This window comes from Agelaius tricolor, unplaced genomic scaffold (assembly GCF_023055355.1).
Source record: "Agelaius tricolor isolate 1412-34295 unplaced genomic scaffold, bAgeTri1.0.p SCAF_2, whole genome shotgun sequence".
Classification (NCBI taxonomy): Eukaryota; Metazoa; Chordata; class Aves; order Passeriformes; family Icteridae; genus Agelaius; species Agelaius tricolor.
In genome coordinates this window covers 30,662,818-30,678,261 of record NW_027269262.1, presented here as the reverse complement: position 1 = coordinate 30,678,261, position 15,444 = coordinate 30,662,818, and the positions used below count along the sequence as shown (strand labels likewise).

Genomic DNA, 15,444 nt, shown 5'->3' with positions numbered 1-15,444 from the left:
TCAAAACATCAGCTAAACAGCAGAAAGCCAACCCTTGAAACACATGGGTGGGTCTGAATGAGGTTACTGTGAGCAAATTGCAGCCAGGACATTTGAAGGCAAGCCTGTCACATTGCTAAAACACTACTGAAGTTCAAACTCTGCATGATTCCAAATGGATGCTGGGCTTGGCATGAGGCCACTGACTGCAACTGAGGAGGTATCTGCTTAAAAAAATAACTGAAGTAATTGTAGTCTGAAGAATTAACTAGATCCCTAACTAAACATATTTTTATACTTTCCATTTCAAATGGTTTAATATTACAGAGCTACTCTTCTACATAGCATTTAGGTGGCAGTTTAAAGCAACATTTGGATTGATGGAACCGTTCATATTAAAAAAACCCCTCAGTTTTATGGTGATAAACATTTAATTTGGATTAAATTCTCTTGGTCAGTCTCCCTGTTTCTGGCTATCAAATGGGCAAGTTAGGTTGGAGTCTCCTATATCCAAAGGCCATAACTCTGGAGGGAACCAGAAGCCCACTCATAGATTTTTCTCCAGTGTCTTGTTGCTGGAATTGAAGTTAGAATTGTTGTGTGGCAAGCTCACTCTCTTCTAACACTGAATATAAGGATTCCCTTTGATCTCCTGACCTTCCAATAGAGTCTGTCATCCCATGTCTTTTGCTACTCAGAGAACTTGGAGTGTCTAATCCCCTCTCCACCTCTTCTCATGCATTTAATTAATCTGTAACTACAGCTGCTATTTTAAAAGTACAGCCTCATCTCATGATAAGCTTCTTTCACCACATTTTAAAACATAGATAACTTCTGTTCAGTAAATTCAATTCTCTTTAACAGGTTCTCTGTTTAGCAGGCTGTGGTACACAAGTACTTTTGGTAATGGAGTTGCAGCAATAAAGTCTGGAACCATCTGAAGATGCCACCTGTTTTTCAATACTCAACTACTTTGATCAATCTTTACTATGCAGGAACTTGGCATGCCACAGCTGGTATTTCCATGCTCTTGTACTCATCCAATTCTATCATGACTTGATTACTAAAAGTCAAGTTGAGAAAACCTTGGTTTACATCATCCCTCTCTGCTCCTCCTTCCCCCCATACTCCCCAGAAAAGCTGAAAATCTCTGATTTTGCTTTGCTTAGCTTCATCTCTAAGCTTTGCTTAGCTTCATCTCTATTCATCTCTATCTCTATATCATATTCCCTTTTGGTTTTTTTTTTTCATTTTCATTTATATTCCCTTCTTGATTTATGGAAGACCTAATATTTTCTCAAGAAGGTAAGAATTTATTTGTAGTTAATGTAATTTTATTGATAAAAGGGTTGAATTTCTTGATTTGCTTTGGTCATGTAAAAACAATCCCTGAATAATGAGGTGCCACCTGCACTTTGAAAACTCTTTTGACAAGGCTTCAGTAATAACTCCAAACTATGTTCCCTATGCCCCATGAAATACAAAGCTCTTATAGGTTATTTTTAATTACATTATTTGCTATGACACCTCTCTCTGATGTGCTGATTCTTACCATAGCAACAGCATGTGGAAAAAGAAATTTGAAATCAAAAAGCATCCAAACCATCCCAGGAAAACAGATCAGACACTGCCATGACATATAATTATTATATTTTTTCCAGATCTATAATTAATTTTTTATAAAAAAAAATCATGTGAGCTTTTTTTTCTGTTTTTCTTTTCTTTAATAACAGCAATGAAAACAACACTTCTGTGTGCATTGCTGCATTCTTTTAAGCCAGCATAAACATCTTGGACTGATGAACAGAGTTAGTGCTAAGGACTCTAGGCTCCTTCCCAGCCCCAACCTTTGTGCATGCACACACTGGAAATCTATTCCCCTACATGGATTTTGAATCCCTTCCATGCCCAGGTCTGCAGGACAAATATGACTCAGAGCTGACTCCTACAAACACTCCAAACCGCAGTCCTGCTAGGTTAAAGGGGACAAATCCAACAAGGGAAGTTATTTGCCCAAACAGGTATACAGAAATCTTCATGCTGTGACACACACCCTATTCCAGGAAGAGGACATCTACACCAGGATTAAAGGTGGCTCATTACTAATGGATTAATGCCTTGCAGATAACATGCATAGTCATTCTGCAGGCAAGGCAAATGTCAAAGGCCCCAGGAGAAAGCTCACAGGAGTTTTTGGTGTTGGGCAGCTGATATGAGTTACAGTTCCAGCTGCTTCATTCACTGTGGAATTTTACTGTTTCAGATACTGCTTCTTGTTGTAGTATTATAGCATTGACACAGTAAATACTACTTATTGTGGTATTTTAAAAAATATCTGATATATAGAACTATATCTTATCCATCCATGTTAAATTTCCAACAGAAAAATAATGACAAATAATATGCAAAGAAGTAGTTTTTTTACAACTGATAAATGAAATAATTCCATTTTAGGTAAACACTAACTACCTGTATAACATAATAATATATACAATTGCTTAAAATATTTCACACATAGGGGACTATGACTTTAAAGCTGCAAATAATGTAAAGCTTCGATGTCATGACTTTACTCCTTGATTTTTGAAAAAGAACTGAAATAGAAAACTGAAAATATTGTGTATGGACAGAATATTTCACTTGGAAGGAATCTAAAATGATCATCTAATCCAACTGCCTGACCAATTCAGGGCTGACCAAAAGTTCAAGAACATTATTGCCAAAATACCTCTTAAACACTGACAGGCTTGGGGCATCAATCACCTCTACAAGGAGCCTGTTCCAATGTTTGACCATCCTCTCAGTAAAGAAATGTTTCTTCATATCTAGTCTGGACCTTTACTGGTCCAGTTTTAAACCACTCCCACGTGTCTTGTCACTGGGTACCCAGGAGAAGAGCTGAGCACCTCCCTCCTCATGTTCTCTCCTTAGGAAGCTGTAGAAAGGTCACCTTTCAACCTCCCCTTCTCCAAACTAGAAAAGCCCAAAGTCCTCAGCTGCTCATCACAGGACAGATTTTCCAGCTTTGTTGCCCTCGTCTGGACACATTCAAGAACCTTCACATTCTTCTTAAACAGCAGGTCCCAGAACCCCCAGCACACAGTGCTCAGGGTGAGGGTATGCCAACACGGTACCCACAGCTTTCTGAAAGCTATTTGAAATAAATTCTTGAAACATAAAAATGCCAGCCACTTGAATTTCCTGCCCTCTATTTACATTACACTTCAAGGATCACAAATAAAAAATACATCTTCCCTTTACCAGTAATTTTAAAACCAGAAGATGTGCTCAGAATCAAAAGTTAGTAATTTCTGGCCTCCCAAATGAAGTACTTATAGGTAACAGAGTGCCAAAGCTGCATGAAATCCAATGCCTTCTTGATTAAGAATATTAGATAGTCCAATATTAAAATAGCTTTGCTTAGAGCATAATGGCTACCTCCTATTTGAAAGACTGACTAATGCTTAGAATATTGCATCTGTGTAAATGTTAAGAAATCAACCCTCACCAATTGAAATTTAATCCAGAGGGGAAACAGGACTTTTTTTCAAACTACAAACAAAGATTCTTTCTGTTTTACTTGAACTATTTATAGTGAGAAACCAGAACTAAGCCAAATGAAAATGAGTCTGCAAAAAACCCCGTGGAGCACTGCGCACTGGAAGATCAAACCTCCCAAAAGAGAAATGTGGGTAAGGCTCTTGACATATCATTTACACTCTGAAGGTCAATAGTGAAATCTGGTTTAAGGTTATAACTCTGGTCATGCTGCTCATCCATAAATGAGCAGCATGACCAGAAACCTATTGTACCTAACTCTACACCATCATCTATCCTTCACAAGAACTTAGGAGTCATCACTACAGCTGGCCTCTGTCCAGCAAGAACTTTGCTTTTCAAGTCCAGCAGTGAGCAGGACTGCTCCACTCTCTGAGTCAGTAAACATCTTACATTGAAGCTCAAGTACAACAGCTCAAGTAGTCCAAAAACAAAGTAATAAAAGCAGGCCATGAACATATTTAAGGGGAAAAGAAACCAGAAAACTGGAACAGCCTCCAAATGGAGTATGGGAAGTAAAAACCTCCCTAAATAGCTGTAAGAAGGAGTTTGATCAGTACATGAAAGGAATTATATGACATCTTGGCTGCAAAAGCAAGGGACTGAACTGCATAACCCAGAAGAATCAGTCATATCTTCTTATGAGCATACAATTCTCTATAGGTATGTTTAAAGGGAGAAAATAAAATTTTTAAAAAATGTTATAAAAAGGCACCAGAACCAATAGAACATGATCAAAGCAAAATCTAAGATAATCGTCTAGCACTTATGATTTCTTAGACTTTCAAAATATTTTATTTAAGTAAGTTAGATAAAATTTTTAAAAATACAACTTTTATTCCAGTCTAGACAGCATGACATCATCTGTCCGCATCTTATTTCTCACAGGGCTGGGTAAAATGCTTTTTTTCAACCCTCTCTTCTAAAGAATGGAATCCATAATGTGGTTTAGCATGTGTCTGTGTATTCCTACATAATCTAATGTCCCCATTTAATATTTTAAAACAAATCGTTAAAAAAACAACCAGTAAGACCCGGGAGCTTTATATTTCATTCATTACAAACCATATTCTAATATTTTCCTTCTTTTCTCTGAAGGCATTTTATTCTGAATTTACTTTTATCCTTCTATATAGTTTCTTCTTATTGCAAGAGAAACTTGAATCATGCATTACCATTTAAAAGTAAGCATGACATATTCTGTACATGTATGGCAGACTGCAGGTGCAGCTCTGAGATAAAGGGGCAGAAAAATGTTTTGTTTGGGAGCCATAAATGCTGGGTTAATAAAAAGTCACTGTGGAATATGCTGGGGACCTCTGACGGAGATGCACATGAAGGATGTGAGATGGAAGCCTGAAGCTTCCAGTGGGACTTTTGAGCACTGGACTCTGTCATTCATAACACAAGGAGGTGAAGCAAGCCCCAGGTCACAGGCACTGCTCTGCACAACCCTCTGCTCATGAGGGACAGGGTAGCTGCTTCTGAGGAGCAGGAAAATGCCTTCCTTCATCATGTAATTAAAGACTGCACAGCAGGTGTGCCCATGAATTAAACACAAAGACAACATAAACACTCTCTTTTTGTGACTTTTAAATGCTTTATTTTGCCTCTTAGATGTTTTTAACATCTTTTTTCCTTCGCATGCAGCCATTTTAACTGCTCACTCTAAGTACTGTCCCAGGTGGCTTCTTCCTTCCATTGTGTTACCACTCCATGTCTTCCTAGCCAGACTCTCTTCTAAATAATTTATAACTCAGAATCTCACCAGGACTTTCAGACCAAGAGCACAGATCCATCGTCAGCCTAAGTCAATTTTATGCTGCCTTTTCCTACGCCTCCCCTCCACTGTGCCTTGAGGCAGCTGTAGTGTTAATATGAGCAGTTAGTCAGATGGATCAAGGACCTGACTGGGCTAAATATTATTTTTTTTTTATATTACCAGTTGCAGCGCACTATTCAGAGGAAAGAAGGAGGATTGTGCAGGACTCCCTCTGCAGAAGCAGTTGGAATTTAGACTAACTTAAGCTGATCTTGAAACTATACTTTAAACTGACAGTGTCCAGCTCCCTTTCAGCCTGCAATTTCACCTTCTAACATTAGTTGTGCTTTCTTCCAATCCAGCCTCCAATCTCTGATATTTGTTATGTGCCTTTTATCTCACATTCTGTTAAATCTTATTAATCCCATCGCAGAGCAATGCTTTTCCCTCTTCCATCCTCTCTTAAAGACTCCCCCCACTTACTTTTTTTAAAAATTTTTGCTTATGCAGGTACTTTGTTACCCTTTTGTTTAAAAATTTCTTTGGTTCCATATATTCTACTATCCCTGATTCTGCCTCACATTGCTTACACCTCTAGGCTGCACTTGTATGTGTCACGCACAAGCAAAATCTGCATGAGAGTGCAAATTTAGAAGCTGCTTTTAAGATTTCAGCCTTGATGATCAAGCGTGAGTTTGCCTTTGCAATACATACTGGAAAGATCTCACAGGAGTGAAGAATCTGATATTATCCATATGGCACTGCAGATTTCACCTTCAGACTCGAAAGAATCAAAATCCTCCTCTTCCCAGATTCTTCCGTATTGCCAGGCAGGAGAATTCTGCCAATCCCAAATGCTAACACAGGCACCTATCCCCACTCAAAATGCAGCTTTAAAACTAAACTGGTGGCTAGGAACAGTCACATTTACAATTCTTTTCTAGTCTCTACCCCACATTACCACTGAAAACTAACTGTAAAAAGAGAAGGAAAATAAATTACCTTCTCCTGGTCTTTTACTATTATTGCTGCTTAATATTTCGTCTGTGCACTACAAAACCCAAGGGTGGGGTTGCTGAGATGACTAATCAGTTGATGTCTGTGACACAGAAACATAGAATGGTTTGGGTTAGAAGGGATCTTTAAGATCATCTAGTTCTAATCCCTGTGCCATGGGCTGGGATGCTCAAAGACCCATCCAACCTGGCTTCAAACACCTCCAAGGGTGGAACATCCACAACTTCTATGCTTAGCCTGTTCCAGTGCCTCACCAGTGTCTCATTTCTGACATGTAAAGAGTAACCAATGAAGTACCCACCTGCTTCTAGAATTCATAAAATATTTTTATATTAGGTGAAAATCCAAATACAGACAAAATAATTTCTTGCATGTAGATGGACAACCAGAAACATACAGCTAAAAGACTATATTTTTTTATCATATAGAATTAACATATTTAAAAGATTCCTATATTTAACATGTTCTTTATTTAGACCTAAGATTTTAGAAAGAACTCTCAATTTATTTCATCCTGTGATGGAATCAAGCAGTGTCGTGTTGCAGAAATCAAATGAAAGTGCCAAGGAATTTTGGTTTAGTTATGCAGACTGCCTGAAACATGAGCCATCTCATACAAGATAAGATTCTCTGAAGTAATAATAATAGATACTTGACACCTTCCCTGTTGTCAGTGCTCTACCAGCCTGTTTGGAGTCTCTCACTTAGGCAAGAAATCCTACTGAAGTCAAGAAATTATTTAACAGGAATAGGAATTGCTGAATTTAGCTATAGCTCTGCTATCCCCTTTTACAGGTAGGAACAGCATTGCACAAACCCCACATGCAGTGCCACTTTGGGAGATGTTTCTAAGACCTGTGAGAACTCCTGAGACATGGACCATGCCTGTGTAATGGCTAAGTGAAAGCTGAGATTTAACTTTGAACTTTTGAACTTCCATACTTTTATAGCCTAAGTTGTTCCCCGTTCAATACTATAAGGCAAAATGTACAAACTTTTTCAAAAGGCACACAAATGAAACAGAACACACTTCTCCATTGATATCACAACAGGAGAAGGAACCATTCACATCCTTATTTAAATACACGTATTTACATTTGCTAAGTTCTTCCTTCCTGTTCCAGTTACAGCCTCAGCTAGGTTATACAAATCTGAAACCTGATCTCCTCTGAGGGGTGCCTGGAAGGTGGCCATCACAGGGCTTGGAACCAGATGATCTTTAACATCCTTTTCAATCAAGTCATTCTATGATGATCTTTAACATCCTTTTCAATCAAGTCCATCATTGTACAAAATTTCATTAAGTTTCTGCACTGCTGATAAACACTCGGATTTTGTCTGGCAAGGAAGCCCAAAGAAGCTTGGAAGAACATCATGGCCGGGTACTTGTCTTCACCTTCAGAAAGACAGGCATTTTGTTTATCCTCTAGGTTTTCTAAGCCCACCTCAGGATCCTATTTCCTTCCCAGTTCATGTTCCTTGTCTTTCACCACATTGTCTCTGAATATGGTGTACTCAAGGTTACTGAGGCAACCATAATGACCTAAAGATATTGCCTGAAACTGCTAAGGTTGGATTATAGATGTTTTATGAATTCACCAGATGAAAGAATGGCAATGGTATGACTGGTAAGAGAATCATACAGTCATGGTGCTTTATTCCATTAGAGCTCAAAGAACTCTACCACTTTGTTTTGCACAAAATTTTCAATTTTTAAAAATCTTTATGGGAGCTGCAGATGCCTCATTATAAAAGATACTGTTGTACGTAAAGTGCCAGTATCTTTGAAACAGACTGTGCCACTATATACATGTGCTGGTTTTAACTGGGATAGAACTAATTTTCTTCACAGGAGCCAGTACAGGGCTGGAGTTCGGATTTTTCCTGGAAACAGTGTTGATAACACAGAGATATTTTCATTACTGCTGATCAGTGCTGGCACAGTGTCAAGGTCTTTCCTGCTTCTCACCCTTCCCCACCAGTGAGGAGGCTGGGGGTTCACAAGAAGCTGGGAGGGGACACAGCAGGGAGAGCTGACCTGAACTGATCCAAGAGATATTCCTTAGCCTATGGCATCATGTGCAGCATATAGAGCTGGGGGAAGAAAGAAGGGGAGGGATGTTCAGAATGATGGTGTTTTCCCAAGTCACTGTTAGAGCCAGGCTTTTCTGGGAATGACTGAACACCTGCCACATCAGAGGAAGTGATGAAAGAATTTCCTCATTTTGTTTTTCTTCTGTGTGTGGCTTTTGCTTTACCCGTTAAACCGTTTGGCTCAACCCATGAGTTTTCCCTTTTACTCTTTGGATCCTCTGTCCCATCCTGCTGGTGGGGCAGTGAGCAAGTGGCTGTGTGGGGCTTAGTTGCCATCTGGGGTTAAACCGCAACAACATGTCACTTAATTAATGAAATTTAATATTGACTATTATTAAATAAGCGGACTAATTTCTCATCAGACTTCTGAGGTTGGCCCTAAAACCTTGCTATAAAACTAACTACTTTTTAAAATGCACACAAAAGAGCTTGTCAAAAATTATTAATAGAAAATCCTTCTGCAACTATTTTTAAGTAAACCAAGAGCCAAATTGTAATCAAGAAATGTATAGTCCTGAGCCATCCACACCTCAAAAGGCCAAATGAATGAACTAATTAAGTATTTTTTCTGTCATTTACAGAAGACAAGCATTTTGCTCCCTTGGATTAAGTGTTCACAGCATCTAAATATATCTAATGCATAGATGACAAAGTCAGATGTTGCAAGATCCATAATCAAAATTATTGGATTCATACTCTTTGTTAAAAGCCTTGCAGGCTAGCAGGAATCAATAGTGCATTATATATACCGCCCTGTAAACAAAATTTAGGTTTTGTCAGTGATGCAATGGCAGTGCTGGAACAGGTACCCATCTACCAGCATGGAGCTGTAGCAGTGGATGGAATAAGGGGAACTGCCTCACCCCACTTTAACCCGTAATTACTTGGACTGCTCCTAGCAGATTCTTTGGGACATGAGTGATCACTGGGACTTACAGTAAAACTCATTCTGAAAAATGCATTCCCATTGAATTGTGTTTTAAAAGGTGTCTCTCCTCATGAGACATGGAATACCATGTTTATATCAAGCAAATTCTAAGCATTTCAGCTCCAAGGCCACAGCTCTTCTTGCGTCTCATTAGAACTGGTGGAGCAGTTACACTGCGCTGTCTAAAGTTAATAACATTCTTTCCCCTTTCCTAAAAACACCTTCTGCACACAAAACAACCTCCAGCCTATCCTGGCAAGTAAGGTAGAACAGCTGGATGCAAATCCAGGGAAAACTGGAGTAAATAAAAACACACCACAGAGAAACACTGCAGCTGGAGACCCCTCTCCAGAATTACTTTTCACTTGACCTCCTACAAACACTTGTCATCAGAGAGGTGTGTTAGCAGTACCAGACCGTAATTAAGTCATCCCTATCTAATAAAGGGAAAACGAAGCACACTGATGAACACAAACCATAAGACAGAGGAGTTTATACTGTCAAGGGCGAGGGAGCGCTTTGCCCTCTTAGCCCTGAACAACTCAGCCACTGCAGCACCAGATCATTAGATCTCCTGCTTTGCAGAGAGCCACCCTCGTCCTGTCCCTGCCATCCCTGAGCACTTGTTACCTCTGACACTCATCCACATGCACCAAGACTGGGAAAGGAGCTCCTAGTAGATCTGTTCAGCATCTGTTTCTTCAGAGTAACACGTTTCTTAGGAGGAAAATACTAATTTTCTTCAATGCATAAGCAAGTACAACAGAACAAAAATACCTATTTTATTATAAAGACCATTTTTCCAGCAGAAAAAATGCAAATAAATAGTCATCTCTGCTTAAGGTAACATCATTCATCTAAACACCTTAAAATTACAAATATGCACTTGGATGGAAACACATACACATATAGTGTGTTACACCACATACACACCATTTTAAACTAGTAAAGAGAAAAATGCATTAATATTTTCAGATGCTACTGATTTTTAATGTATATTGTAATTGCATTCTGTGTGGATAAAACCACTGCACCCCAGCCCCAAAATTACCAGGCAGCCCTGTGATAGTTCTCATTTACTTTGTTAAAACTCTAAAAAAGTCTGTCATCAATACGGTTTCCTTGATAAGGATACCCAAATGAAACAGCAACTTTGCCCTGCAGCAAAATGTCACTGAACCTAATGGGTAGCTGTAATTTAGGACAAGACAAAATACACACGTTCTTCTTTTGTGGAACCACCACATCCACAGAATAAAAACTCCTTTGACTAAGCATTTTAGACTCACATTGCAGAATAGCAAGGTGCAATAATACAAAAAAATCATTTCAGTTGGTGAGCAGTAGAGAGAAATCCCACCTTACTTTCACAGCAATAAGGTCCACAAAGTTGGAGTGAGTTATGAACACTCCATTACTTTGTTTATAGAAGTTCACAGCTTTAAAAGACTTGTTTCAAAAACAAAACAAACAAATAAAAAAGGCTTTAGAAGTGAATAAATCCAAGGTTTGATGCCATATCCAAATCTCAAAATATAAGTCAGAGATGTTTAATCTAGGTTAGTACACTACAGAATAAGCTAAGTGTTGGTGTGTTGTCACTCATGCCAGTGGGAACAACCCCCAGATCAAACTCAACATTAACCTTACTTCAACACTGTCATACCCAGCTGAAAGCACTCCTGTCTTTCAGTTGTCATAAAAAAACCACAAACACATGACTTGCTCTTTTTGTGTACAAAAATTCTATCTTTTTTTCTTTTTCACCAACAGCTAAGCAACCAACAAAAGGGTTCTAGTGTGTAGATTTTGAAGTGAGCACTGCTTTTCCAGAAACAGTTAAAGGACACTGGGAGAATTCTTTTTAAAAGCTCCTGAGAAAAACAATGTTAAGAGTTTTCCATTTCCTGATATATTTTAGTGCTGCTGTGGTAAAAGACAATATCTACCTGTAAACATACAATATGCACCCAAAATAAAATCTAAACAAAATGAGATCTGCTGTCAACAGCATCCTTTGGAAATATTCTAAATCCTGACATGGTGAGATAAAAAACCATGAAGAGTGCTGATCACAGGTAACTCCTGGTGACTTCAGTAGGAGTAGTGGATATTTCAGCCTTCTGTGGATTAAAACGAGGTGGCACGATTTTTATCTACAGAACAAGAACTGTTCTGTGCTACATGGGATTCTAACAGCAAACCCTATCAAACCAGAAAAATTGTATCACATTGCAGTGCTTACCAAGAAAATATGTTTAGCCAGCAGTCAGGGTTCAGCAGAACTGCAGATGACAAGCTAACATGCATCACCCATATTTATTTACCTAAACTGCCAGTGCACTGTGCTCGTTTTCCATCCCTTTTTCTTACCCTGCATCCCTTCAAGAATGATGTACACAGCACATCAGGTGTCTCTCCCCTCACAGCTATCAAGCATTAGGAATGTCACATCTCACTCAAAGCATGCTTCCCACTTTCACAATCAGCCAGCCACAGCAGAAAAAAAAATTCCAAGGCAAACTTGTGTAAAATATTTTAATTTAGGCTAACAAGAAATGATGAAATGTCCCTTGATAGCACAAGACTATTTCCATGACTGCTCATTTTTACTGAGTGTTATCTATGCAGCACGTGGAAAGACAGGATATTTTGGAATTGCATTAACTAGACAGGAAACATTAATGTTCCTGTATCCATAAAGGCCTCCAAACAGAGATTACAACAACCATTTTAGTTCATTTGTAAACTTTTAGATACAAAAATGATTCAACCTGTTAGAAAACCGTGTATACCAAGTGCTCTTTCATGTACTTTGTATTTGTATTTTATAAGTTAATTCAGGTCTCACAGCCAGACAAGTGTTAATACTTTTGAGCTAATATCTGAAACTGTGTACCATTGTGAAGCCAGTTTTCCTTACAAGTTCTTAAGCAAAATCACCACTTGTTTTGAAACAAACAAGAGAGATGTGAAAAAATCCATGAAAAAGAGCTAGAGGCTGTTATTTTGCTTCATATTAAGTGACACTTTGCAAATGGCACCCTGCAAGTTATGCCGTAACACCTTGTTAAAATGCAACTAAAATCTATATCACCCCGCTTCACGCACATAGGTAAAATACATAATTGAAGGCACACTAAAAGACTTGGGGGAAATCCATGAAACATATAAATTACTTGATTGCCTCTGAATAATAAATCGTTCTCCAGCAGATTTATAATAGACTGTTTTACCGTAAAAGCACATTTCTGCCATCAATAGGCACAGTTTGCTGAAGAATGAAAAACAGTCTAAAACAACTTTGGAATTGGGAAGTAAGCCGGACTCCAATGCTTCTGCTGGCTGACCAAACTGATAATGTTTCACGTCTCTTTTTCTCACTGAACACTAATATGTAACAGCAAACGATCCATTTGCTCTGGATCACAACTCTTATTTTCCCCACTCATCCCTGGAATAACACTGTCTCGGGCTGCTGGAGGAACAGAAATGCTATCCCTTCTCATTAGCTGTAAAGTTTTCCTTTTCTGCACTCCTCTACTGAGAAGCCAGGAGAGGAATGGGAGCCATCACCTTGAAGGTGCCAGTAATGATCTATGGAAAGATGTTCTGGAGCACAAGGGACTGAACTCGGTGGAGAGCTCTGTAGCTTTCCTGCATCCCTGACCAGCTTCCCCCTCAGCAGCCTTGCTCTATGTACAGGGGCTGTTTGGTAGCTTTAATACTCATCACCCCAGGAACACGAAATACAAATGCACTTTGCACACTCACCCACACACTCACTCACTCTCAAGACACACGTGCACACACACAGAGCTCCCTTGGCACTACATGCAATTCATTCCAAGTCCCCTGTGTATTGCTTCAAAACAGAAACCAAGCATACACACAGAAAGAAAAAAAAAACAAACAACAACCAAAAAAAAAAACCAAAACCCCAACAAACCAAAAAAACCCACCCACCACCAAATCCCAACCAAACATCCCACCAAAATATTAAAAAAAAACCAAACAAACAAATAAACGACACAGCAAGAAGGAGGGAATGAGGAAGGGAGTGGAGGGTAGGACGAAGGGAAAAGGAGAAGCTTGTTTTTTTTTTTTTTCCTGCTGTTGCTGTGGCTCCCAAGCATGCAGCGCTAAGGAAGAGTAGTTCCCCACTTTCATCAGCTAGCTACATCCTTGGGATAAAAGGGAGCAGTCCGGAATGATGCTGAGGCTGCAGAAGGCAAAATAAGGCTTTGCCTGACTCCCCGTGAAATTCTCTCCTCCACATGCCCTCCTCCCTAAAATCTGCCCTAAATGGGGAAAAAAACAAAACAAACAACAAAAAAAATAAAAAAAAAGAAACCAAAATACAAAAAAACCAAAAAAACAACAACAAAAAAACAACCGAAACCAGAAAGAAAAAACAAAACCAACACACAAGGAAAAAAGTGATGAAAAGACACAACTCACCTTAACAAGGGGTGTTGGATGGGGTCAGAGAGGAGGAAGGGTATAAAAAGATCTATTTTTAGCAGAGGTTGTGATAGTATTGAAACACACAGACACAGGGTTTGGAAGCAGGGAGAAGAGTATAAAAAATGAGGGGTAGAGAAATTATCAAGAACGTGTAAGTCAGTCTGGCAGGAGAGAGGAGAATCCCCAAGAAAAAAAAAATTAAAAGAAAAATAAATTTAAAAAAACCCCAAAAAACAACCACCAAAAGCCGAGAGGAGAAGGAGGGAGAGCGCGGCGGTGCCGGGGTTGTGTTTTGTTTCTCTTCGCTGGGGGCGGGCGGAGGCGGCGGGGCGGGGGTGTGGGGGGTGTTCTGTTCGCGCTTTCGGCGAGGGCCCCTCGCTGCCTCCCCGCGAGGCTCCCGGCGGCTCCGGGCGGCCGCGCTCTCTCCTCGCCCGGCTCCGGCGGCTGCGGCGGGCGCGGCGCTCCCGCGGCTCGCTGTGGCTCTGCAGCCGCGCTCACGCCGCCGCCGCTCCTCGGCCACCCCCGCGCCCGCGCTCCCGCCGCCGCCGCCCGCGGGCGCCCCCCGCCGCCAGCGCTGAGGGCCGGGGCGCTGAGGGCCGGGCCGGGCGGGACGGCGGCGGGGCGGGGGCTCTCCCTCTCCGCGGCCGTGCCGAGCCGAGCCGAGCGGCTGCGCGGGGAGCAGTACCCGTGCAGCGCCGGGGGAACCGCGGTCCCCGCCCGCCACGTCCGTGCGGGACCCGGGCTCGCCCTCCGGGCCGCGGTGCCCCGCTTCTGCGGCCCGGCGTCCCACGGCACCCGGCGGGGAAAGGGAGCTCAGGGCTGGGGAGCCAAAGTTGGGCGTGCTGAAAGGCAGCCGGCGTTTTGACAGCTGAACGCCGCTTATCTATCAGCGGCACATCAACGTCGCTCGGTGTCGTTGGAGAGAGCATCAGTAACGAGCCGGGAGGCTGAGGACTGCCCTTATTCGTATCAAAAGTAGTAAAACCGCGTTCAGCCGTGCCTTTAACACGGAAGCGTGGCTCACAGAGAGCGGCGCCAGCAGATGGTTTTCCTTCCTGGTCCAAATGGAAGCCACTCGCAGCATTCTGCTGATGAGGACCATCGGCGGGTCACATTTATCTCAAACAGCTGACAGAATCCAGAAAACATGTACATGTTACTGAAGGAAGATTTTTACCGGACTTGGCGCCCTCAGGAGTACTTCGCAACTAAAAATAAATCCTGTTAAAGTTGGTTTTAAGCAGATAAATATAAAAAACTTTGGACACCTTTTACATTTTCGTTTCTTAGACTGAAAGAAGTAGAAAAGAACAAAAAAATAAAAATGGAGAATTAAAGTGCAGATAAGTGAATGAGCTTTAAAAAGTACTTTATTTCTATCTACAGCGCTATTAGCAACTGCAAGTAAATATGTCTGTTTATGACTTGTGATTTTGAATTGGCATTGTCCCATAAATGATGAGAGCAAATGCAGACCAAGCTGTTGGATCCACAACCTGCAACTGATACACAAGCTGTGCTTCAGCACCACTGCTGCACTGAGATAAGCATATGTAGTAAATAGTAGAAGGATATGCTCCAGTATGCAAACTCTCTAAGTGTACATACTTACTCCATAAGCACATATAGTAAATAGATG

General features: G+C 40.7%; 1 protein-coding gene across 13 annotated transcripts in view; it reads right to left on the bottom strand.

The window, feature by feature from the left end:
- LOC139604172 (poly(rC)-binding protein 3-like) overlaps positions 1–14,370 on the bottom strand; it is a 500,787-nt gene extending 486,417 nt beyond the window's left edge. For 3 of the 13 annotated variants that reach the window (XM_071455330.1, XM_071455334.1, XM_071455324.1), the window contains exon 1: positions 13,800–14,358. The gene's annotated coding sequence lies outside the window, so the exon portion shown is untranslated. Of the gene's footprint in view, positions 1–13,799 lie in introns of all 13 variants that reach the window. The other 10 variants (XM_071455296.1, XM_071455339.1, XM_071455313.1 and 7 more) reach the window with 6 other exon arrangements.
- Positions 14,371–15,444: the final 1,074 nt, after the last annotated feature.